General features: G+C 42.4%; 1 protein-coding gene across 10 annotated transcripts in view; it reads right to left on the bottom strand.

Annotated features, from left to right (window-relative positions):
* The window catches only part of LOC126284608 (rabphilin-3A-like), a 971,947-nt gene that overhangs the window by 893,949 nt on the left and 51,213 nt on the right, over positions 1–26,785 (bottom strand). The window lies entirely within an intron of this gene.

Genomic DNA, 26,785 nt, shown 5'->3' with positions numbered 1-26,785 from the left:
CGTTTGTAGACAGTGATCGACGCCGCACGATTCGTGAGCTCGCCCACGAAACGGATTATCGCCTACGGCTGCGCTACGCATCCTGAAGGAACGCCTGGGCATGCGAAAAATTGCATCACGATGGGTTCCTCATGACATGACGGAAACGCAGAAATGGATGCGCTACGACGCTGCTCAGACGCAGCTGGAGTCGTATGAGCGCGAAGGAGAGGCTTTCATGCGCCGTATCGTGTCACTGGATGAGACATGGGCAACATAGTTCGAGCCAATCCAAGGAATAGCGTCATTACTGGTAGCGGCGAAAGTCGAAAGTGCGTGAGAAAGTTATGGTGACTCTCGTGTACTACTGTGATAGTGTTATCTTAACGCATTACGTTCCTCCACGACAGACCGTCAATGCACGGTATTACTGTTCGTTTTTGGAGTAGCATCTGCCACCAGCTTTGCGAAAGATGCGGCGACACTTTCTGCGTAAACTAACCATCATTTAGCACGACAATGCGCGGGCGCATACAGCACAGGCTGTGGCTGCTCTGTTCGGTCGATGGGACTGGGAAGTACTGTACCATCCACCATACTCCGCGGACTAAAGTCCTTGTGACTTTTATTGGATTCCGAAGATGAAGGAACCACTTCGTGGCATTCGCTTCAGCGTTGTTCCAGAGATTCAACAGGCAGTAGACCGCTCCATTCGCACTATCAAGAGAATAGACTCTGCTAACGGTATACTACGCCTTCCACATCGCTGGCAACGGGTTCTACACAACGCTGGTGACTACTTTGAAAAACAGTAACAGGCACAAACATATAACTCTTTTGTATCGGTTGTGAATAAATAGTTGCTACTATTTAAGTTCCAACCCTCGTATTTATGTCCTAGGCTAATGAGTATTTCATTGAAGATGTCGTCGTTTAATTCGATGGTCTGTTCAACATAAGCTTGTCGGATTTGGTATAGTACATCATCACTCATACTCTGTTTGAAGGAGTCTCGTAGCTGTTTTGCATTTGATGGATTACATATTCTTAGAATTATGGTAAATAAGTCCCTCATTTGTTCAGCTAAAGCTGTGCGTGAGGTTTCTTGTAATTTCCAGTGGTTGTCGTTCTCCAGTAGTCCTAAGTGTTGGAATGCTTCTCTGTACGTGTGGCATAGGTAACCGTCAAGAGTCTTGACATCTGTGGAACTTGTTGGTCGCCGTATTTCATGTAGAAACATCTGGAGATAGAAACATTCGGCGATGTTCGGACGCACGGCGTGTACTCAACCTAGTGCGCCAGTATTCACGATTCCTGGATGATCTGCTGGAACTCCTTCTTTCCGTCCCTTAAAGATTTTTCTTGTCATATTCCACTTATATTAACTAGGGACTCGACATTTAGGAATGTTTTTAAGAATGGATCCGTTTGGCGCAGTTGGTAAAAAACCGTCAGTGTTGTGTTCTGAGGTGGTTCGCTTGCAGTTTATCTGGCGGTGTCTTTTGTGAAGTATACTCTCTGTTCATTCTCCAAATGTACTGCTAGATGTAGCATAGTTGGTTCGCTTTCGTGTGTGGGAAGCCGAAAACCCGCCACGATCGTTATTGTTGACGTATCTTCCTATTTGGTACCTGGGGATCTCGTAGTTTCCGTTTTGTTGTTCGCTATCTATGACTATTTGATGTACTTCTGTGGCACTGCCTTTGTTCACATACTTAGTGTCGTAGCTGATGAATTTCACTGAATTGTAATATTCTATAGTTAAGTGAGATTAAACGCAATGGGGAGCTGTGTTTTATATGGTACTGTACATTGATTGCCTATTTCCAGTTCGTCGTTGCCTCATATTCCTAGTTTCGCTATGAAGCCACCGTTTTCGTGGATCGTCTTCTTTATTTGGGATAGCCATCAAATTTGTTTCGTGTGTCATCAAATTATGGCGTTTGTACATTTACATCACTCATAACTGGTGAATTGGGGTTCAATGGCTCGCATGGTCTGTGAATTATGTTTTCCGCTAATGTGTAGTACAGATCCGGCTCATGTGGAGTGGGAAATTCAGCTTGGATAATTTTTTCGAAATCCGAGTGAAAAGCCGGCCGCAGTGGTCTCGCGGTTCTAGGCGCGCAGTCCGGAACCGTGTGACTGCTATGGTCGCAGGTTCCATCCTGCCTCGGGCATGGATGTGTGTGATGTCCTTAGGTTAGTTAGGTTTAAGTAGTTCTAAGTTCTAGGGCACTGATGACCACAGCTGTTAAGTCCCATTGTGCTCAGAGACATTTGAACCGAGTGGAAAAAGTCTGTCCTGTAACCATCTGAGATTGTATGATTGGGGCATTCCTCGTTTTTGCCATTAGATTGTGTGCATCCAGCACCTAACTGTTCCAAAGATGTGTTATTTTGTGATCAGTAAATCTCATTTGTTTGTGTTGGAAAACTTCGGCTGTTATGTCGATGCATGAGAGGTTTTCCGTACCTTAGTTGTTCTTTGACTTCTGACCATGACGATATGCATGTGAATGGTATGGTCAGGGCGCATATATTTTCTTAAGTAGGTCATGGAGTCTTGAATGTATTCGTAGATGTGCCTCGGAGTTCCTATATTGATGGGGGTAAGATTTCCATTGATACAATGTCATCACGGTATCCATAATTTACGACTGCGCTGGAAGGTGGCAGTATTCTTCCGCGCATAGCTTCTTCCGATTCAGTCTTACGTAAAGCGTCCGTCCGCTTCTACGTTTGCTTACATATCTACCAGGAACTGTTGGAGTAAACGGCAAGCGTTGAGAATGGGAATGTGTGACACCACAATAGGTGCCGTTACTTGACTAAAAATGAATGCGAAAACAAATCTCCATACCACCTGACTTATATTACTGTAAAATTAAATCAATCTTTATGCCACTAATTAATCTCTGCTCCTACAAGTGCATGCCTGTAAAAACAATATGGGTGGACAAATTTTTTTTTCAGTCTTATCAGCACGTCCATTTCTCACCGTTCCTGAAAGTGTGTGGTCAAGTGCGAATGAATTAAATGAAGTAGCACACGGACCAGAGAAGTGGTGGATTTCCTAATCTTCTAGCAACCTAAACGGTTGTAAGAGGTCCATAAATAAAGAATTTGTTGCTAGCGCACTCGAGCTGATGTAATTTCGATGTATTGCTCACGCGCTGCTTGCGATATGTAAGCTAGAAGAGAATCTGAGACCAAAGAGTATTGACTGCAGTAAGAACTGTGTGTTAGTAGGAGTAAGTTGTTGCTAGCGAGCTGTCTGGTGTATCGTGTTGGCTGGGCCGGTCGTGTACAGCGATGGCGGAGCCTGAGCGTTGTAGCCTCGCGCATATGTAGTATTGTTACATCAAGTCCCATGTAAATGTTATAAAAAAAACTGTTAATAATAATCTTTCTCATAAAAAGTAACTTTTGACATTCATCTCAATTTAAAGAACTCACTAATTTCTCCAATCCTTGGCCATCCCGATTATTGAAAAGAAAAATCAGTTCTTTCCTTTTATATAAGACAAATCTATCGGCCAGCATTGCACTTAGCTGCGCCAGGAAAATTTCTTATAGGAGCAGATCCGGCGATCTAATTAAGGTAAGATTTTTCAGTTTATTCAGAATGATGTATCAGGGCCATGACGCAGCATCGCTGACGTCCAAAATTTACCAGGTTACATTGACTGTCAATTATTGAAAGGTTATAAGTGACCCACATTTTTTTTTTATTGAGCGATTAGTCACATTTTATTATTGATACGTTACACAATTTTCCTGTTGGTAGGTTATACTGAATGTGTACGACTTAATTATATTATTTTACTGTTGAGAGGTTTAGGAATTTTTTGTTTTGAGGTTACACTAAATGAGAATATTATTCATATTACTTTATTTTGTGGGGAGGTTACACGGTGTCGGTGGAAGGCAGAGAGCAGGAGCAGGAGGACTTGGACAGAGATGAGTAAAGCAAAAACTTTTTTTCATAGCAGAGGCTTGTCAGGGGCTTCCCCCACCACGTCGGGTGGTTCGGATAGGGCTCCGCGCGACGGTTACAAGACGAAGTAAGCGATCAGACGTTCCTTCCGAACGTCTGCGCCGAACAAAGGATAAAAGGTATTTGAGTGTGTTAATAATTTCTAATCTCAACAATTGCTTCTCCTAGCTATTTGAATTACCATTTAGGTTCTGGTTACAATTTTGGTTCAGTTCGTCAGTGGCATAATAAGATGATTTCCGTTAGTCGCGACCACGCGGTCCCTAGATTCAAATCGTTGCCCAAGCCTTAACAATTTCGGCTTGCCATATTATTTTATTTGAGGTGGACTTTTAAATTATCAGTAAAATTGTATCGAGCATACATTTGGCAAAGGATGAATCCATCTGATTCGAAGCGCTTCAAGCAAAGGTATGCAGCCACCCAAAATCCTGCCCGATGGCAACCACGAGGTACACACAACACTTCTTACAAAAATGCTGTCAACATTTTGTTCGGCATATGGATGTAGTGCACGTGAGTGTTTGTGTTTCGAAACTGAGCAGCGACCACGTGCTCTCCAGATCTCCTCCACCCCACGGGACTCACCAGATTAAGGCGAGCCAATAGGTTCGTTTACATAAATGTATCAAGAATGTTTTGTCTGTCTATTAAGTACAAAAGACTACTGTTATAACGCGAAATATTAGCCAAGATAAATATTTCGTCATTTGAAGCTATTCCCGTGCTCGTTTACTTTATCCCTTTTCAACACGCCTGAAAAGAGAGTCACATTTGTTTCATTGATGGTTATGCTACTAAAATACGTAGTTCTTGGCACAAGTGTAGCTAACGGGACGTAGTTTTGTCTGACTGCCCAATTATGATCCATTGCGTTATCCATTGCGACCTTTATAAACTTCATCTGTGAAGGGATTGTTCCCTAAAATTTAGATGGGCCCAAACCTCTTTTCACACAACGGGCAAAGTTATTCAGAGAACATTACGTTACGTTACATTATATGTCCCATTGTCTGTGATCTTTAAGCGGTAAGCACAGAACTCCTTGGAAGTGACTTTTTTATTTGTTTCTACGCCTGTTCCAGGTTGGATTTGTTCCGCATTGAAATGATATCCGTCTTCTCCATGAATAAATACTAATGGATATTAGGGCATCATAAGAACCACGTATCTCTGCAGTGCGTTGTAGTCCTTCTCTTCATCGTTGTACAATTATGTTATGGCTTGTGTTTTTATTGCCTTCATTTACAATGGGGACTTCTTTTATCTGAGGTGCATTGAATCGATGTTCATGTTCTCCGGGTAGTCTTTTGTCATCTCGAATTTGTAGTAATGAGTAGTAATTTGTAGTAATCAGAAATCATTGATTGATTAATTGAGAGGGGTTAAGGGACCAAACTGCGAGGTCATCAGTCCCGCGTCTCCGAAGTTAGTCACAGAAGAAAGAGGGTCCGCTAAATGTGGACGGATCCAGTCAGGGGAATCAAATTATAAAATAAGAAAGTTAAAACACACACGGTAAAAGGGACAAAAGGTGAGATCAAATCGAAAGACTGGAAAAAGGGGCGGTCTTTCCATGGGAGAGTGGCCATGGGGTCCCAGACCGAGAAGACTGGAAAAGGGGTCCCTACCACAGCCAACCTGTCCCTGCTCCAAGACTAAAGTAGAACCTCATGTCTGGAAACAAAAACCACTTTCACGCAGGAAACTTAGAGCCAGTTCAACAACCTGTGAATTGTCCGCTAATATTAAATTTAAGGAATCGGGAAGTCTATACTTAGTATGAAGGGTCAAAATAAGGGGACATTCAACGGACATGTATAATACCGTCAGTCTGGCCCCACAACCACATTGTGTGGGTGGGTCATTATGTAGGAGTAAACAATGGGTGAACCTGGTATGACCAATGAGGGTAAAGCAAAAAACAGTGGATTCTTCCGAGAGAAGCGAAAGGAAGAGTGCCAAACTGCAGTAGATTGCTTGATTGAGCGGAGTTTATTACTGTGAGCAGTAGCGCTCCAGATGGAATTCCATTTTTGGGCAAAGAGATTTGACATAGATCTGTAGCTGGAATTATGAAAGGAAATAGGGGGTAAGTATCTGCTTCTCTATACAAATGGTTAGCCAGTTCATTTCCTGGGATGCACACATGACTTTGGAGACTGAGAAAGGCAAATGAGCAGGCTGCACAGCCAAGGGCAGAGAGATGGTCATGGATAGCACAGACCAAAGGGTGACGAGAGTAGCAACGGTTGGTAGCCTGCAGGCTGCTCATTGAATCTAAAAAATTTAAAACACTTTGGAGGGAAACCTGAGAAGCAAAGAGGAGGTCTCTGGCTACAAGCTCTGCAGTGAACACATTACACAATCCTGACGTGAAAGCGTAGATCACCTTATCGACTGTCTCAGAAGCATTAGTGTAAAAGGTAGTGGTACCATGGAACTCTACAAGGATGGCATATAGAAGACGACAAAAAACCATAGGGCCGACTGAGATCTTAGGACCCTGGAATAGATCAGTCTAAAACCGTGGTCTGCAGGTGGGGTGAGGAGGTATGGGAGAAAAGACACAGGGTGCATTCCAGTGAGTGGAGATTAAGATCTCGACAGAAGGAAGTGACTGCATGCCAACTGGCAACACTATCTGTGGGCATTGGCGAATGGCGATTGCATAAGAAACCAGGAGTTGGCTCTGTTGTATGTGTAGAGGGGGAATCTCAACTTCTGTGAGGAGACTGTGGAGTGGAAGGAGTAGCTGAGGCATAAACCTGACTACCATGATCTAGTTTAGGACGAGAGCATGGTAAAGATGTAGAAGAATGGTACAGTCTGTACCCCTAGATGTATGGGCCAGGTGGTGGAGAGCATTAAGCTTTCGCATACATGTAGTTTAGGTGCTGCACGTGGGGTAGCCATGTCAACTTGTTATCAAAAATATGGCCCAAGAAACGGGTCTATGCTATAACATTGAGGAGCGGGTCACCTGCATAAAGTTCTGAATTGTGGTGTAATATGGATTGACGACAAAAATTCATAATCCATGTTTTTTAGAGAAAAACGGGAATCCATGAGAGGTGGCCCAAGCAGAAGCTCGTCGGATGCCGCCTTGGAGCCAGCACTCTGCAGGTGCTATGGAGTGGGAGTGGCACCAGATGCAAAAATCGTCGACATAAAACGCTGGGGTAACTAGAATCCCATTGATGGCAATGAGGAAGGGTGTGACACTTAACAGAGAACCCTGAGGGACACCGTTCCTGAATCCAAGGGGCGCTGAGTGAAGTGCCAACTCGAACCCAGGAGAGTTGGTGAGACAAAAATTCGTAGATAAAAATCAGAAGGGGGCCACAGTTGCCTGAGTCATGTAGGTAACTAAAATGTGATGGTGCCAAGCCATGTCGTATACCTTATGTAAGTCAAGGAAGACTGTGACAAGGTGCCAGCAGTGAGTGAAAACCTCTTGGATGGCTATTTCCAATCTGAGTAAATGCTCAGTTGGAGATCGTCCTGCCCAGAAACCACACTGGTACTGGAACAAAAGGCCCCAAGATTCGAGTCCCCAACATAATCTGAAGCTACCCATCCTCTCAGGCAGTTTACAAAGTACACTCGTCAGGCTAATCGTGCAGTAGGTGTCAAGAGATGTTGGGTTCTTCCTGGGCTGAAGGACAAGGATAACTACAGTGTCTCGCCATTGCGACAGAGAGGCACCCATGAGCTAGTTGTGGTTCAACACCCTGAGAAGATACTACCTCTGCAGAACGTTCAAGTGTTGGATCATCTGGCTGTGGATAGAATCTGGGCCTGTGACTGTGTCTCATGAAGAGGTAAGAGCATACAAGAACTCGAATTCAGTGAAAGGTTCATTATAGGACACAGCACTGTGTGTGATGAAACAGACGAGGGTGTTCAACTCAGTTTTTCTGCTGGAGAAAGGTAGCGGGATAGAAAGAAGACGCCGAAGCCAACGCAAAGTGTGTCACGAGATGTTCTGCGAGGACCAATGGATCAGTGCACAGAGCACCTTGGAGGTTAAGATCCTGGACAGTTGACTGTCGCTGATGACCCAGAAGGCTAAGGAGCTATGTCCCCATGGAGAAAACACTCATTTTTACTTCACTTAATAAGGTAATGAGCCTTAGCACGGAGGTGCTTGAAAGCAAGGAGCTTGGCTTATGAAGAGTGTTGCTTAAATCACTGCAACGCCCGTCGTCGGTCCTGGACAATGCTGTGACATCCTTGGTCCACCACAATACAAGCCAACGACGTGGAGGACCTGTGGACAGGGGAAAGCAGTGCCAGTAGAGTGAAGAATAGTGGCAGAGACGCCTTGCACGACTGCGTCAAAGGAACTCAAGAGGGAGGTGTCGAAGGGCACAGCAGACGTATATAAAAGCCAACTGGCCCTCCGGAAAACCCAATTTGGAGGCCTGTCTGCCTGGCGACTGTAGGGGAACGATACAATTACCGGAAATTGATCACTATCACAAAGGTCACCATGGGATGACCAATGGAGGGAATCCACGAGGGCAGGGGAGAAGATGGTGAGGTTGATAGCTATAAAGGTGCCAAGAGTGGCACTGAGATGGGTAGGGGAACAATCATTGAGGAGACATAAATTTAGGTCTGTAATAAGTTGGTCAATTAGGAGACCCCTACCCACTGAAGTGACACTCCCCCCCACAGTGGGTGATGGGCACTGATGTCATCAAGGAGGAGAAACATGGCTGGAAGTTTATGGATTAAGGTGAACAGTGCAACATAAGAAAGTGACCTACCAGGAGGGAGGTAAAAAATGCAAAGAGTGATTGCCATTTTTACTTGAACCACTATTGCTTCCAGGTTGGTACTTGAAGGGATCCAGTCAATAATGACATCGGAGCAAACCAAAGTGCAGACCCCACAAGATGCTACCCTTGGCTGGCACAGTTCCAACAGAATGCCCAATAGCCACGAAATGTTGGAGAGTGGTCATCATGTAAATGGGTTTCTTGAACAACAAGACAGAATGCAGAGTAGGATGAGACAAGACATTGATATCCACTAGGTGACTATTGTACCCGTTTGAATTTCACTGGATGATCATGTGGTAAGAGTCGAGGTTGGTCATAAAGAAACCAAGAGAACGTTACGTTACTCGTGTTACTCTGTCATTAGTCGTCACTGACAAGAATGGGGTGACATTCATAATAGATGTCGCACTCCGTGGAGAGGAGGGAGATTGCACCTCTGGGGGAACTGGGGGGCCTTGTCTTGGAATTTATGTTTCTTATTATTCTCTTTTAGAGGTTGAGGAGGGCAGGGCACAGAAGAAGTATAGGTGTCTGCGAGATCTGGAACCTAAAGACAGCAGGCGACCTTGGGGCAGACAGATGATGCGTCTTCTGACCAAGTGGTGATAGGAGTCTTCTGGCCTGTGAGATCCTGGGGAGAGAGGTCCCAGGAGTGAGACCAACCACTGGCTGGTAGTGAAGGGGGAAATTCTTTGGCTGTGGAGGGGGAGCAGTTCCCAGATTGGTGGTAGTGGGAACTGCTGGGGAGGGAAAGGGGAGAAGGTGATGAGGCTGCGGTTAGGAAGAGGTAGGAGGAGGAAATGGAGTAGCTGAGGCAAAAGTTAAAGACAGTGACACTGTATGGAGAGTCTCATACTTCTAATGAGCCTCAGCATAAGACATGTGATCCAGGGACTTGTGTTCTTGGATCTTCTTTTCTCTCTTGTAAGCTGGACAATCCAGTGAGCGAGGCGAATGGTGGTCAGCACAATTGACACACACAGGTGGCGCAACACAGAAGCTTCCCTCATGGAATGGGTGTCCACAGTCACCATACACAGTGTCCGCCATACAGCAGGAAGACATATACCCAAAACGCAAGCACCAAAATCATTGGATAGGTGGAATGACATATGGCAACATGTCACATCTGTAGGACATAACCTTGATCTTCTCTGAGAGGGCATACCCCTCAAAAGCCAGAATGAAGGCGCCGTTATCGGTGCGGTTGTCTTCGCAACCCTAAAGCACATGTCGAACGAAATGAATGCCATGCTGGTGCAGATTAGCCCAGAGTTCCTCATCAGTTTTCACGACGAGGTCCATATAAAAAAATCACTCCCTGAGCCATATGCAGAGGTCAGTAAGGAATAATAGACACTGGCCGGCCGGTGTGGCTGAACAGTTCTAGGTGGTTCAGTCTGGAACCGCGCAACAACTATGGTCCCAAGTTCGGATCCTGCCTCGGGCATGGGTGTGCGTAATGTCCATAGGTTAGTTAGGTTTAAGTAGATCTAAGTTCTAGGGGACTGATGACCTCAGATGTTAAGTCCCATAGTGCTCAGAGCCATTTGAACCAATAGACACTGGGACATTGGAAAGACGATCACAGGCACAAAGAGCTGCAGATTTGGTAGCAGAAGAAGCTTTGATCAACAGGGAGCCCAACTGCATCTTACTAACAGACTCCACCAAACTTTTCCTCGATATTTTGCACAAAAAACCAAGGCTCTGTGGCAGTTAATGTGTCCCCATCGGTCCTAGTCAGACGAGGTAACGGGGAAAGAATGTGTTTCATCCCAAGATGGTGAGCCTGGCCCTCATCCTATGGTTTAGGCAGGAAGGCAAGGGAGCTAGGTCATATTAGGCAGCATTCAATGATCCTTCACCATTGGAAGAGAGGGCCGTTTGAGAATGGCCAGATTTTTGCAGCTTGATATGCTTCATGTGCCAAGCGTCTGCTCTGATACCATACACTCTGAATAGGGTCTCTCTCCACAGGCGCCAACCAGCAACAGGAAGAGCTGCCTGGGAAGGTGGCTGTTGCCGTGAGTTCTGATGCTCCAAGAAGACAAGCAACCACTCTTTAGCATACATGGGGAGGGAACAGCTCAGGTATCAGTAGTGTGATCCCTGTGTTGTCAGGGAGCTCATCTATATACAGGGTGTTTAAAAAATGACCGGTATATTTGAAACGGCAATACAAACTAAACGAGCAGCGATAGAAATACACCGTTTGTTGCAATATGCTTGGGACAACAGTACATTTTCAGGCAGACAAACTTTCGAAATTACAGTAGTTACAATTGTCAACAACAGATGGCGCTGCGGTCTGGGAAACTCTATAGTACGATATTTTCCACATATGCACCATGCGTAGCAATAATATGGCGTAGTCTCTGAATTAAATTACCCGAAATCTTTGACAACGTGTCTGGCGGAATGGCTTCACATGCAGATGAGATGTACTGCTTCAGCTGTTCAAATGTTTCTGGATTCTGGAGGTATCCCTGGTCTTTCAAGTGTCCCCACAGAAAAAAAGTCACAGGGGTTCATGTCTGGCGAATAGGGAAGCCAATCCACGCCGCCTCCTGTATGTTTCGGATAGCCCAAAGCAATCACACGATCATCTAAATATTCATTCAGGAAATTAAAGACGTCGGCCGTGCGATGTGGCCGGGAACCATCTTGCATAAACCACGAGGTGTTCGCAGTGTCGCCTAAGGCAGTTTGTACCGCCACAAATTCACGAAGAATGATGCAGTAATCGTTTTGGATCTGAAAAATGGGCCAATGATTCATTTGGAAGAAATGGCGGCCCAGACCAGTACTTTTTGAGGATGCAGGGACGATGGGACTGCAACATGGGGCTTTTCGGTTCCCCATATGCGCCAGTTCTGTTTATTAACGAAGCCGTCCAGGTAAAAATAAACTTCGTCAGTAAACCAAATGCTGCCCACATGCATATCGCCGTCATCAATCCTGTGCACTATACCGTTAGCGAATGTCTCTCGTGCAGCAATGGTAGCGGCGCTGAGGGGTTGCCGCGTTTGAATTTTGTATGGATAGTGGTGTAAACTCTGGCGCATGAGACGATACGTGGACGTTGGCGTCATTTGGACCGCAGCTGCAACACGGCGAACGGAAACCCGAGGTCGCTGTTGGATCACCTGCTGCACCAGCTGCGCGTTGCCCTCTGTGGTTGCCGTACGCAGTCGCCCCACGTTTCCAGCACGTTCATCCGTCACGTTCCCAGTCCGTTGAAATTTTTCAAACAGATCCTTTATTGTATGGCTTTTCGGTCCTTTGGTTACATTAAACCTCCGTTGAAAACTTCGTCTTGTTGCAACAACACTGTGTTCTAGGCGGTGGAATTCCAACACCAGAAAAATCCTCTGTTCTAAGGAATAAACCATGTTGTCCACAGCACACTTACACGTTGTGAACAGCACATGCTTACAGCAGAAAGACGACGTATGTAATGGCGCACCCACAGACTACGTTGTCTTCTATATCTTTCACATCACTTGCAGCGCCATCTGTTGATGAAAATTGTAACTACTGTACAGGCAGGAGTAAGGATGAGGAGAGAGGGCAGAGTGATGGAACTGCAGCCAGGGATGGAAGAATTGACTGCAATGGTTTGGGGCACCATATGTGGCATGCACAAACTCACGAAAGAACCGTGAGTCGTCTGAGGGTCACAAATCATTCGGTGTAGTGCTCTTCTGCATATGTGAATCAGTTGATTGTATTTGTGTAAGATCCTGTGGACATCCTGGACTAATACTCGTCTTAATCCACTGATATTTGTGCATCGTCGATGAATTTCTGTTTCTTCATTTCCGATGAAATATGCTTGCAGAAATTTTGGTCTCTATTAGGTGGTGATAGTAATGATCCCATGTTGTAAAACATTTGTTCTTGGGTGGAAAAACATAATCGATTTCATATCTGTTAGTGTATAAGTGAAACCGAAAGGGTTGTTTGGAAGCAGACGTTGTAAGCTACTATATTTTGCAGAACATGTTTTGATGGTGGAATTTCACCAATCATGCAGTGGTGGTAATGGATTTCTTCAAATCATGCAACAGAATCCTGCTGTTTCTGTAGCGAATTCTTTCACGTTGTAAAACTGACAGATGTTATCCATTTCTCCGATTGCAGAGGGTTTCCATGTGTTATAGTCTAGACTACTCACATTTCCTTTGTTTTTATTCACTCACTGCACTACTTTTTCGGTTCCTCTCTTCATCACTGTTAAGGAACTGATGTTAGAACACTGCTAATGGATTGCCCCACCAGTGGCGAATTCCACGACATTCCACAACTTTCGAAACTATTTTGGAATGTTCCATAATGATCTGGTACTTTTCGGGATGTTGCCGAACATTCTGGGATATTCCTGAACGTTCCAAACTAGTCCCGAACATTCCAAAACATCTCGGATCATTGTGAAGCAACGTGAAACTTTCTTGTATGTTGTTGAATGCTCTCGAACAATCTAGTAAGTTGCTAAATGTTCTTGAATACTCTCGTATGTTCTTTAAGTTTCTAGAGGGCTAAACTTCCTCAGTTATTGTATCTTCAAAGGCAAGCCCTTCAGGTAAAAATGGGAACCTTCTTCATGCATGGGGGATAGAGGGCTCCCACACCATGTAACTCCCTTGATCGTACTGATGCTTATTTCCGAGTTTTAGTGGCATGCACATTGTACACTTGCTTGTGTAATATAAATATTTGTGAAGTGGGTTAAGAACAAATATTAAATATGCGCACGATGCCAAAATTCAGTAAATCCTTAAGGGATAAATTATGTTCTCGAGGTGCAACAGCGGGGTGGGATGGAGTGGAGGGTAAAAGCGTCTGGAGGTGTAACAAGACGGAGGCGAGGAATAGGAGGGAACGTAGGTTACCGAAGTGTGGTCATACACTTACGTCCTTCATAGTCTGTAAAATACGTAAAGAGCGAGAAAGTGATTCCCCACTCTATCTACCATACAGTCACAATACTTGACTTTGGGATGTTTCACAACGTTACACCGATTCTCCATTGCGTGCGTTATGAATCATTCACGATGCATTGCGTAGGGGGGGGGGGGGTGTTTATTTTCCACAAACTGCAGTTCACACTGCATGGAATGCAGATATGAGTTTCTAATAACATGAACCCATACGCGATGTTCCACAAGGCTACAGGGGAAATTGATTCTTAATCATCCTGTATGACAGCTGAAGCGTTCTGTCAGGAAATCAAGTGTACCCAACGAGTACGGAGATAAAGCTACAAAATACTCATAAAATATATTTGTGTTCACCTACTAACAATAATATTAAAGTGACAAACTGTTAAGATTAAAAAATGGAGACAATGGTATAAACATTGTTTGCCTACAAAACTTTACATTGTACCATTTTACCTATTATCGATGGGTCTTTACTGTATTGTATCTTTGTACCCGTTGTAACCTAGCAACGAGTGCTACAGCATCGTGCCTGTCCAACTTGAGAGTGGAGCGCGTGGAGTCTCGCTCTCGTGTGTACTTTACATTGTACCATTTTACCTATTATCGATGGGTCTTTACTGTATTGTATCTTTGTATCCGTTGTAACCTAGCAACGAGTGCTACAGCATCGTGCCTGTCCAACTTGAGAGTAGAGCGCATGGAGTCTCGCTCTCGTGTGTGTTCCTCGCTTAGTGGCTTCAAGCCCAACAAGCTGCCAAATCCATTATCAACAGTGCTTTCAAGTGTTTCAGTGGAAACACGTCAGTATTTGTTTTCGTGTTGTATGCGATGTCAGATATCCTTGTCTGCCTTCTGTCAACTTGAGGCACACGGATTCAACGTTCCTACATTCCGGTTGGTTGGACAATAGTTACTCGGTACATTGCATCTTAAGAAACCTCGTCTAGAATGTGCTAAGGTGATATCGTGATTAATTACTAGAATTATCTTTTCTATAGTCTTTAAATGTCAATAGTTCTTTTAGTTAATACTATTAACTTCTATGGGTTTAAAAATATCTGTTCAGGGTTCTGAAAGTTTCTTTGTATTTCCGGGTAAGCTCTGTTGTGCAAGCACTATGTATTATCCTGGAATTAACTGACTGAATGTTTTTTATGGTATTTGTTTTCATCATGATTTAAATACTGAAAGTTGCATCAGTTACCTTTTGTTTCGAGAATTTATTCTCATTTTCAAATGCATTTGCTTGCATAAATATTTTTGTTGTGTTTGCAAGTATGATTTTCTGCTTTTCTTGCACTGCGGTTATATTTTTGAGGTGACATTGCAGTCGGAATGACAAACCAAACGTCATATTGTACGGTAGTACTAGATACAGTATTTGTTTCTCCTTACAAGTACTGTTCCTCGTCCATTACACAGAATTTCACAAACACGCAAATCATCATTTACACATTTTCCTTTTGTAATCAAAACATGCTAGAGAGATATTGCAACAGTATAGTTTCACAAAGATTTTTTATTCAGTTAGAGGTGTTACATTTTCTGTGGATTAAATTATATAAATAAAGTTGTCAATTTAAAATTTATTTTATCATTATTCACTATTGAGTTATCAATTATGTTTCTATTTTGTTGTAGATGTTGAGTAGATTCTACGGGTAATGTACATATTTAAGGAAATTACCACAGCTATCTTATGCAGGAAAAAAGTTTTTAAAAAATTGACAGATTCGGTATCTAGTTTGTCACAGAGTTTTTCTCCATGCTTCTTGTAGTGTTCAACAATTTAAGCTCCTCCGCTAAATTCATTGTTATGTGGTTTTTGGAAGTGGTACAGTATCTCATCGCTGACTGTATACAAAATCATTGTGGAACTACACTCTCATAACATCGCTTTTTGTGTAACCATGCTGTCGTAAAAGGCAAAGCACTTGTGAGTACAAAAAATGCTGTATTTAAAATTAGCAAATTCAAACTTTTCAGTATTCATCTCTCCGAATTTTCGATTGCAGTATCACATCAAAAAGACAACTACAATGCTAGAGAGGCAGAAAACGACACACGCAAAACTCTTAAAACTATTAATGTAAACAAATGCATCTGAAAATGAGAACGAATTGTCGAAATGGATTGCGCTATGCGTGAAAAAATAAGTAATTGAGTGACATAGCTGGAGGCTTACCAAAAATATTTATTGTGATGAACGAAATAAAGTATGCTTTACCCATTTCCATGTTTTGTGCAATCTTTCAAATTTTTTAGTCGGCAAGTATAACTATCTTCGTGCCCTTCAAACATTGTAACATAACATAAACTTACCACTCAATACACACGTCAAGACTGCTGGTGACAGAGGGTAGCAGCTTATTGTAAATTGGGTGTTTTATTTTAGTGCTTACGGAGCACGTGACTGCACTTCTATTTTTTGTGAGTAAATGGGCTTTTCTGGCAGTTTCCACCACAGCTACTCGCTTTCTACATTTCCAAGCTTCATGGATTTATTTCTTCATTTTCGTGATTGGTTTTGAACGGCTTAGGATGAAATTTGTTATGATACATTTTTGGGTTGTCGGGTGGAGTATACGCCAGGGCCAGCATTCCACTAGGTGAGCGAAGGACACCTGTATAAGCCACCCTCCAACTGTCTGTAAGAACTGACTTCAACAATCTAAGACTGAATCCAGACCGTCCTTGCCTTACCAGCTTCACACGTTGGTCTCGGGTCATTCTAATAAGATGTATGACTCGTAGCTCTATGACTGCATGTCATCCTTTGTTGCACTCCATAAAATTTGAGATAAATGTCAGTTCTTGGAGGGGACGTACTTTCCGATTGGTGAATTTGCGACTTTTCTAACTCTTTTATCGCAGCAAATGATATTTGCTCTTTCCGACAAATGCATTTAGGTTTACAGATGAAGCATAGATGAACACACCTACAGTATAAAATGGAAGTGTTTTCCACGGTCGACTAATATACTCTGCCGTGAAATACGGAATGTAGTCCCCTCCCCCCCCCCCCCCCAAGCATTCACAGGTCTTGTTTGCACACAAAGCCCATAAAGGAATCTGCCAAAAAACCTCTGAGTAAACGCCAATTCACATTCTACCAGAAGTAGCTAAGGCCTTAGTTCACGATCAGCTTGCAAACTACTTAAAATCAAATAAACCTCTGAATGAATACCAGTCTTATGAAAGTGACTGATGAATTGCAACCAGGTATGGACAAGGGAGAGACGGCAAATGTGTGCTTCGCGGATTTCAGCAAAGCTTTGGACACTATAGATTTTGATGTTCTACTTGCTAAACTCACAAGTCAAAAGTAATCTTCAGATGCTGGAGTCCGCAGCTCGTGGTCTAGTGGCTAGCGTTGTTACTTCTGCACCATGGGGTCCAGGGTTCGATGTCCGGCTGGGTTGGGGTTTTCTCTGCCTGGGGATTTGTGATGTCCTCATCATTTCATCACCATCATCATCATTCGTAACAGTGGCTAGAGTGGACTGTGAACAAAATTAGACTGTGAAAAAATTGGGACTTTGTATGGGCGCTAATGACCACTCAGTTAAGGGCTCACAAACCAAATATCATCATCTTCAGATGGTGGACAATGGCTCTTGTCATACCTTAAATATCGCCAACAATGTGTAATGATCGGAAGAAAGAGATCGCAGTGGAGGAATGTTGCATCAGAGGTCCCACAAGGATCAATGTTGTGCCTATTAATTTTCTCGTTGTATGATAATGATATGTCGCCTATTATACTCCATTCCAAATATCATTTACATTCTGACGACTGTAACACTTTTCTCTTTCTTTATAGACTCAATCACATGTTTTTGACACAGCCTGTGTCATGAACATGTGATTGCGTCTATAAATAAACAAAAAAAAATTTACAAAATAGTCAATCACGCACTCCATCGACAAAATGTCGTTTTTTCCAAATTCTGACGACTTCCAGTTATACCTAAGAGCAGTCATAAAAACCCGCGCACAGACATCCAGCACATAAATGCTGACTTACTTCCTTTAGCAAAGTGGCCGCAGGATATAGATTTCAAACTTAACCAACATAAAACGCAAACTACCTTATTCTCACACAAATGACTTATTACACTGCAGTTCAGAGAGTCCAACATTTATCCTATACCACACGAAAACAATATTTTCTTCTTCTGCAAGGAACTTGGGGATGATTCTGGGCCAGCACGTAGACTGGACTGATCACAAAACGGCAGTCTGTATGAAGGTGTCAGCATCACTTCATTCACTACAGAAATATTCTCTCGCCCTTAAAAAGAAACTCTTGGTGTCTATTGTGGTGGTCATATTCTCCAAGGACTTCGTATGAGAGCTCACTCACGCCAGTGGAACTGGAAACGTGTGTTTGTGTGCGACACATTTGTGACGTACGCTGTTTCGACCAAGTCACTCCTACCTACGAACAGTTAAGATGGCAACGTGTCAATAAGCGTAGAGTTTATCATACCCTGATTTTTCTCTACTGTCTTCACAATCATAGCACCCCTCTTTACTTATCTTCAACCCTTACGCTACTACCTGAACAACACACCAGAAATACCCTTCCTCAACGAAGTAAAATCCCCCATGTACCACAACACAACACTGCCATGTTCTCTAAATCATTTTCTGTGCCAGGAACCCGATTTAGGAAAAAACGTCCTCAAAATATCTGAGAAATTAAAATTCTTTCAACTTCAAAAGATAGCTAATGTCCAACACTCTAGCACATTGCGCTACATCTTCTGCTCTTCACTCTCGCTAAACCTCCCTCTTCCACCACTTTGCCCTCCCCTTTCCTACATACTCCTCTACTGAACTCCTCTTCTTTCCTAACAGTCATTGTCACTCATTTCCATCTTTTGCTCTTTCATTATTTCTTCCACTTCTTCTAATACCAAACAGGGCTTCGAGAGTGCTACACTAATCAGTATCACTCTTAATGCTTCCACAATTTCATTATTATTATAATTATTGTTATTATTGTCTGTTGCTGCCAGTTATTACATTCATTATTTTTATTTCCTGTTATTACTCGTATTAATAAATCAAATTATTGAGTTTGTTATGTAAAACTGATCTACATCATTCATAACGTCTTCACTATTTGATCGTCAGTATTAGAGTTGCTATTATTATTATTACCAGTAATTATTTTTAACAATAATGCAAATTAATATTATGTTAACTGAATCTTCCGTCGTTTCGTGATAGAACAACTTTATAATAAATGAAAGGTGCTAGTTTGCTTTTGTTCTACAGTATTAATTTACTGTGCTAACCGGTTTTCGGCTTAAATGGCCTTCTTATGACATTTTCTGACTATTGTCTCCAAAGAAGTTACCATGTTTATAAACGACATTGGAAAATAAAATTACAGATCTAGACTGAAACAGAAGCGCACTGCACTGACATGCATTACCACCACATTATCAGAGATGTGACTGACTGTGCGTTTGTGATCCAATCTAGATGTGTAATCTCTTTTCCAGTATCGTCTGCAAACATTGTAACTTCTTTAACGACGATAGTCAGTAAATGTCTGAAGATGGCCTTGTAAGCCGAAAACCGGTTAACATGATAAATTAATACTGTAGAACAAAAGCAAACTAACACTCAAATTTATTATTGAAATTGGTATTATTGTGATTATTATGTAATACTTCTTATATGTGTTTTTCCTGACAATTTAGAGAGGGCCTTAAGATCTTAATCTCGTCAGGCTAAATAAAGAATAAATTAAATAAATAAATATTGTAGTGATTAAATTGTGCAACAGGGAGTGGGAAAGTGTCCGTATGAAATGGGCATAGATACTGGATATGTAGACCACAGTCGTGATTACGTTGCGCTGGTGAGAATTTGCGACTGACACAGTGCTTACCTTTATGTTGGATCGGGTTCGATAAGGACTATACGAAGAAGCGACTGACAAAGCTGAGAGACACTAAAACTACCACAGTTCTCTGAATTATCATCAGTGTTGATTGTGGTGTGCGTACTCTAAGTCCTTCAGAACACACACTATCCGATTATTTGACTTGTCGCTCTAACGAGGTAGGTGAGTGTCAGCAATATGTCTCATGGTCTTATCGTGGCGTGTTTATCTTCTGCCGTTATGTCAGAGGATAGAAATGCCACTTGCACGCTTAGAGTAGAGTTTGATGGTAACCAACTTTAAACAGAACTTGATTAATTTTCACACACTTTTAATAAAAATAATAACAAGCATAAAAATTACTTAGCTTGGTTCTGGATGCTATTTACAATTGACAATCTGAAGTTCCTTTGGTATTGGTACGTTAATCTTATTCTCACATATGTCTCTGATACTTGACAAAAGTGTCTATACATTTATCTTCATGGCTATGTAGAGAAATATGGCAATCTTATTAGGCGCAGACTGAAACTTGACTATAGACTGGTACAGACAAATGTAGAACTCGTACAGTCTGGTACAGACAAACGCAGACTGACAGATCGAAGGCCTGTGCACTAGTTATAATAGCTCGGGCGTTCATGTGCGTGTGTGATCCTCGAGGAGAAACGTTCTACGTTAGCAGCAATCTCATTGGCTGCGTTACATATTAATACGCGGATCGGCGGAAGTAGAATTTGGTCTATTACTATGGCAGCGCCAACTCGTAGTGAGGAGACCGACGAGAGCTGCGCCTGCACTGCTGCACTCTTGTGTTTAGTGGGAAAGTTGTGTACGCGCTGACTACGCGGAACTATGTACACAACACTAATACAGCATAGAAAATGACACCGCGCCAGAGAAACGGCACAATTTCCTGTGTACAGCCTGACGCACATGCAAATCTGCTTCATATTGTGATGGCTAAAGGCATTTTCCTATTACATCCCGCGGTGCTAACTCTCCTCTTTAGCTGATTCAGAGACAGCGAAGTACTTGGCTGCGTTACATATTAATACGCGGATCGGCGGAAGTAGAATTTGGTCTATTACTATGGCAGCGCCATCTCTTAGTGAGGAGACGGACGAGAGCTGCGCCTGCACTGCTGCGCTCTTGTGTTTAGTGGGAAAGTTGTGTACGCGCTGACTACGCGGAACTATGTACACAACACTAATACAGCATAGAAAATGACACCGCGCCAGAGAAACGGCACAATTTCCTGTGTACAGCCTGACGCACATGCAAATCTGCTTCATATTGTGATGGCTAAAGGCATTTTCCTGTTACATCCAGCGGTGCTAACTCTCCTCTTTAGCTGAGTCAGAGACAGCTAAGTACTTGGAAGACCATCTAAACGGAATGGATAGTGTCTTCAAAATGTTAACAGAATATAGACTAATTAAGGCAGGCTCTGTTAAGGGAATTATAGGAAATGAACCGCTAAAAGTAGTAGAAGATTTTTGTTGTAGGGGCAGCAAAAAAATTGATGATTGCCGAAGTAGAGAGTATACAAAATATAGGCTGTCTATCGCAAGAAAGTTGCTATAGAAAAGAGTAATTTGCTAACATATAATGTAAAGTTAAGTGTTAGGATGTCTTTACGGGCCCTGTTTGTCTACAGTGAAGCTCTGCACGAAAGTAAAAGCCGGTCTATAAGCAGTTCGGATAAGAAATGTTGCGCTATAAAAGAATGCTGATGATTAGTCGTATAGATCGAGTAACTAATGAGAGGTTATGAATCAAACTAAAAAGGAAAATGAAATTTACTGGACAACTCGATTAAGACATGTGATCATTTGATAGGACGTGACTTAACGGCATAAAGGAATCGCCAACTTGGTATCGGCGGAAAGTGTGGATGTATAAACTGTAGAAATTGAGCAGAACAAGAATACAGTAAACAGGTTGAAATCTATGTGGGTTGTGTTAGAAGCTTGGACAGGATAAATGGATGTGGAGAGCTGCATAAAATGCATCAACCCAGACTTCTGACTGCAGAACTCAACAACAACAACAGCGGAGTCACAGATAATTATTGAAGCAAATGGTAGAGAAATTCGTAATACATTAGGTGTCTGCATCCCAGATTCTAGAAGAGGGACAAGTGCTCCTTGTTTGCGTCCCTCCCCATCACCCACCTCCTCCTCATATATATCTTAGAAAATACGCTAACTTGTTTACGTCAGGAACAGCGCTGACAGTGTCCTTTGTGTCTGTGCCAAAAGTTGTCCGGCCTTGTAATCTGACAGGATGTCTGGAGACAACTTCTTATAGGTGGTGCCACCTGTGTGGTCATGTCCAAGGGACAGAGTTACAAAGTATCTGGGCCAATACAGCGACCGGAGTTCGTTCTCACTTACACTTATACCACAGTCTATGACAACAGTCGCGAAACTCTTCCAGTTTCGTCGTAACTGCTACGACGGCGCTGCCGAGCGGCTAGCATCTATAGACACACTGCGGAACCTCTATGTATTGTAACCAAACCTTTTCTCTGATGGAACATTGTGAGAATCCTGGTACTTCGATGGAACAACTAGTTTATTTTAAAGGTCAATAAAATTAATCAGTTTTTAAAGAAATGGGGAAAATATTGTTTTATCCGCTGTTTAATTTACTTTTAAATCGTATTTAACAGCAAAGGTATGAAAATAAGAAAAACATGTCGAGAAAAACGCCTCGTTACTAATAGATTTTCTTGGAGCCCTTATTCACTTCCCAAGAAACACCAGCATTCTGCGGAAGACAATTTGAGAAACGCTAATGTACTGTACATGTGAAGGGTAGAAGCATCTTATAAGCTAATGAAGTCGCATTTCGTAGTCAGTTGTTCTACTATAAATTCTAGCAGCAATAAAAAATATCTCCAAGACAGTAAAAAGAATGACTGGTTTTGAATGTGTTAAAAGGAGTATAAAAACAACAAAGATACTTATGAAACGAAATACAATCGGCGCAAGGCATCAGAATTCAGGATGTACATGTCAAGCACTCGGATGTAGTGAGTTCCTTTTGAACTTATAGACAGCAGGCCACAATTCATTTCCCGTCATAAACGATCACAACTCTGCTGCTGAGAACCGCATATATTACGCGGCACTGAGATTTCATTATCATATGTTAACATTAAAAGGAGAACGGATTTTACTTTGGGTTGGGTTGTTTTGCGGGAAGAGACCAAACTGCGAGGCCATGGGTCTCGTCGGATCAGGGAAGGACGGATAAGGAAGTCGGTCGTGCCCTTTCAAAGGAACCTTCCCGGCATTTGCCTGGAGCGGTTTAGGGAAATCACGGAAAACCTAAACCAAGACGGCCGGACGCGGGATTGAACCGTCGTCCTCCCGAATGCGAGTCCAGTGTGCTAACGGATTTTACTATAATTACATTTTCCTTTTCGAATTGGGAAACTCAATGCAACATTTACCAACTGGGAAATGTGGAAGTAACACAATTAACAAACAGTATGTTCTTCGTTTATAGCTTTCCATTCTTCTGGTACTACACAACAGCCGTTTGGAGCGCTGTCATCTCTTCAACTTTTGCATTTTTTTTGCCTTATATGTCGAGTTTCGGGAATTCCAAAACCGTATCAAAATCTATACTCTAGTTTCTCAGACTAGCCTCGATACACAAAAAGAAGCGAGCATGGGACTTCAGTTTATGTATGTATGTAGAGAGAGAGAGAGAGAGAGAGAGAGAGAGAGAGAGAGAGAGAGAGAGAGAGAGAGAGGATTTAATAAAACATTTTTATTTAGTTACTAAAACGTAACTAAAACTTACATTTCATGCTGTAATGTTAGGTTATTAAGATTCTGACGTATGACGAATACAAAGTTTGTTCAAAGAGCAAAAGATACTTCTATGTGATATTATTACAATTTAAAAAGTTTCAGTTTTTTTACTTTGCGTCTACTTTGAAATCTTTCCGCTTGCCAATTTAGTGATTCTAGGACAACGGGAAGTACCCCATATGTTCTTGATACGTATACCCACTCCTGAGAAAAATGGTTCTTAACGGTCGGACAGACAGACAGACGGACGGACCAAACAGCGACCGTATAATAGTTCCGTTTTTACAGACAGGCACGGAAGCCTGAAAAAAGAAAGAAATATACTATACACTTTTGCAGCTATCCTTCCACTGAACGGATTTTCGTTACTACTAAAACTTTAAAAACCAAAACTTGGTGCGTAATTTTAAAATCATTTATGCTTTGCAATATAGGTACGATATTTTCAGAACAAACTTTTCATTCTGCAGCTGATCAAATCTGTGCTCTGGGCCGAGACTCGCACTCGGGAACTTTCCCTGTTGCGGGCCAGCACTCTGCCATCTGAGCTACCTATAAACGACTCAGGTCAAGTCCTCACAGCTTTAATTCCGGAAGGCAAAGGTCCGGAGTTTGAGTCTTGGTCCGGCACACAGTTTTAATCTTTCAAGAAGTTACTATATTTTCACACTGCTTATTTTTCATTTACATTAAAATCCAGCTCAGCAACTTAAAAATTATGATATGAGTGAACAGCTGATACCTGATGTCTTTTAGTATAATTTTAAACAATATTTCCAAAAAAATCTAAGTCTGTCCTTGTGTATCGTTGTTTCTTTCCATCTGAGGTCTCCTCATGGCCTACGAATGTTTTATTTATCGATTCTTTAAGCTACAGACATTTTTTTTCCAAACATCGTCTTCAGTCTTCCCACCTTCAATTCCTGCAACCAGTTCTACTCCTGCGGGAATTTTATGTTGCATTAAACAAATAGGTATATTTTAGGATTTAAAAATTAAAATATGTAAAATAGAGGTTAACGTCGAGAAAGGCTGTTTCAGCTCATAGAAAATTAACGGTTTCGAGTTTAATTAGTCAAGAAACGCGTAAGTACACATTACATTGAGGTGACAAAAATCGTGAGATTTTTTCTAAAATCTTGTCTGACATCGTTTTGCCCGGCATAGTGGACAAACTCGACGTGGCGTGGACTCAATAAATCGATGAAAGTCCCTGGAGAAATACTAAACCATGCCATCTCTGTTCTTCTTCTTCATCATCATCTTCTTCTTCTTCTCCTTCTTGTGGCTTCACAAACCTACTTGCATTCCTGCCTTCTTAAAAATTTCCTCCCATGCTGCCCTCTGGTTTACGTTTCTTCTCCACCATCGGATTCCTACGGGTCTGATGTTTTTTTCATGTCGTCAGGCCATCGTTTGTGTGGTCTTCCTTTTAATCTTCTTCTTGTAGGTTTCCATTGGAAGATCACTGTAGTCTTTAGCTGTCCATAACTGCGAAAGTGTTGACGATGCAGGATCTTTTGCACAAATTAACCTCTCGATCATGTCCCATAATGTTCGATGAGAGTCATATAGAGCGCTCGAATTCTCCAGAATGTTCTTCAAACCGGTCACGAACAATTGTGGCCCGATGACACGGCACAGTGCCGTCCATAAGAATTCCGTCATTGTTTGGAAGCGTAAAATCAATGAATGGCTTCTGACAATGTCCAAGTAGCCAAAAATAACCACTTCCAGTCAGAGATTGGTTGAGTTGGACCAGAGGATCGATTCCATTCAGTGTAAATATAGCCAGCCCCATTATGGAGCCACTACGAGCCTGCACACCGCCTTGGTGGCAACTTAGGTCCATGGCTTTGTGGGCTCTGCGCCACACCTGAACCCTACCATCAGCACTTACATACTGAAATCGAGACTTATCTGACCAGGCCACGATTTTCCAGTCGTCTAGAGTCCAACAGATATGGTCACGAGCCCAGGAAAGGCCCTGCAGGCGATGCACTGTTAGCAAAGGCGCTCGCGTCGGTCGTCTGCTGCTATAGACCATTAACGGCAAATATCGCCGCTCAGTCCTAATGACTTCATTAGTCGTATATCCCACATAGGTCTCTGTCGTTATTTCATGCAGTTTCTCGCCTTCTGATCAGATCAATCCGTATGACAATTCTACTATCTGAGATTCGTTACTACAGTGTAAATAACACAAAACAATTCTCCGCTCTTGTGTGCTTACCTCAATTTCTCACCATTCCAAAAAAACTCGGAAATAATCTCCTTAGCTTCCCTCTCCATAACTGTATCAAAAATATTTATACGCCAATTTCACCAATCGCGTATCACACATATAAAGAAAATTTCCTGACCATTCTTCAAAATGTGTCTACTACTCATCACAGCTCAACTTAGAACGCGTATAACTTTGCTAGCGGTCTGAGGCAGAGAGCTCTAGCAGATGCTGCTATTCACGGTCGTTAAGTGAAGGGCTTCGGCCACTGCGTTGCTCGTGGTGAGACGCAATGCCTGAATTTGTTACTATCGGCACAGTCTTGACACTATGAATCTCGGAATACTACTTTCCATAGCTGTTTCCGAAATGGAATGCCTCATGCGTCTAGCTCCAACTACCATTCCGCATTCGAAGTCTGTTAATTCCCGTCGTGCGGCCATAATCACTTCGGAGGCCTTTTCATACGAACTACCTGAGCACAAAGAATAGTTCCGCCAATACACTGCTCTTTTGTACCTTGTGTACGTGATACTTCCGCCATCTGTATACGTGCTGATCGCTATCCCATGACTTCTGTTGCCCTAGAGTATTTATTCTTATTATTTGCAAGTAGGAACTTAACAAAAGAATAGATTTACACGTGAAGCTCCGCGGTCTACTATCAGGATTGAAACTGTGATATTTTTTGTGGCACCAGTTCGGGCTGCACTTAAATACGGCCCATGCAGGTCGTATTGTAACTTGGTTGTTGTGTGAAGGACTTCATCTTTACACAAGTGACTGTTATAACTTTTTATTACACTGTTGCAATTTCGACCATTATCAAGTGCTGATGTTATGGCTTTAAGCCAACTCAATGTAATGTAAGCTCACACATTTGTGTGTCGTTTTCAGTCCTGTTAAATACATTCGTTTCGTTGTTACACAGTGCGAGCACACGTACACAAATATTGTATAAGAACATAATCTGTAAATGCACATGTTCATTAACTCATCACTAGTCACACAGGCATTAGACCACAGCTGCAGAGTACTGTTTGCAGGCTACTAATAACAGATCTGTAATCCATTTTCGCGCCTTCCATCTACCCCTCCTACCAGATCTAATCCC

Source organism: Schistocerca gregaria, chromosome 8 (genome assembly GCF_023897955.1).
Source record: "Schistocerca gregaria isolate iqSchGreg1 chromosome 8, iqSchGreg1.2, whole genome shotgun sequence".
In the NCBI taxonomy this organism is placed as follows: domain Eukaryota; kingdom Metazoa; phylum Arthropoda; class Insecta; order Orthoptera; family Acrididae; genus Schistocerca; species Schistocerca gregaria.
Note: the sequence above shows the minus strand (reverse complement) of the source record. Positions and strands in the feature narration are given on the sequence as shown.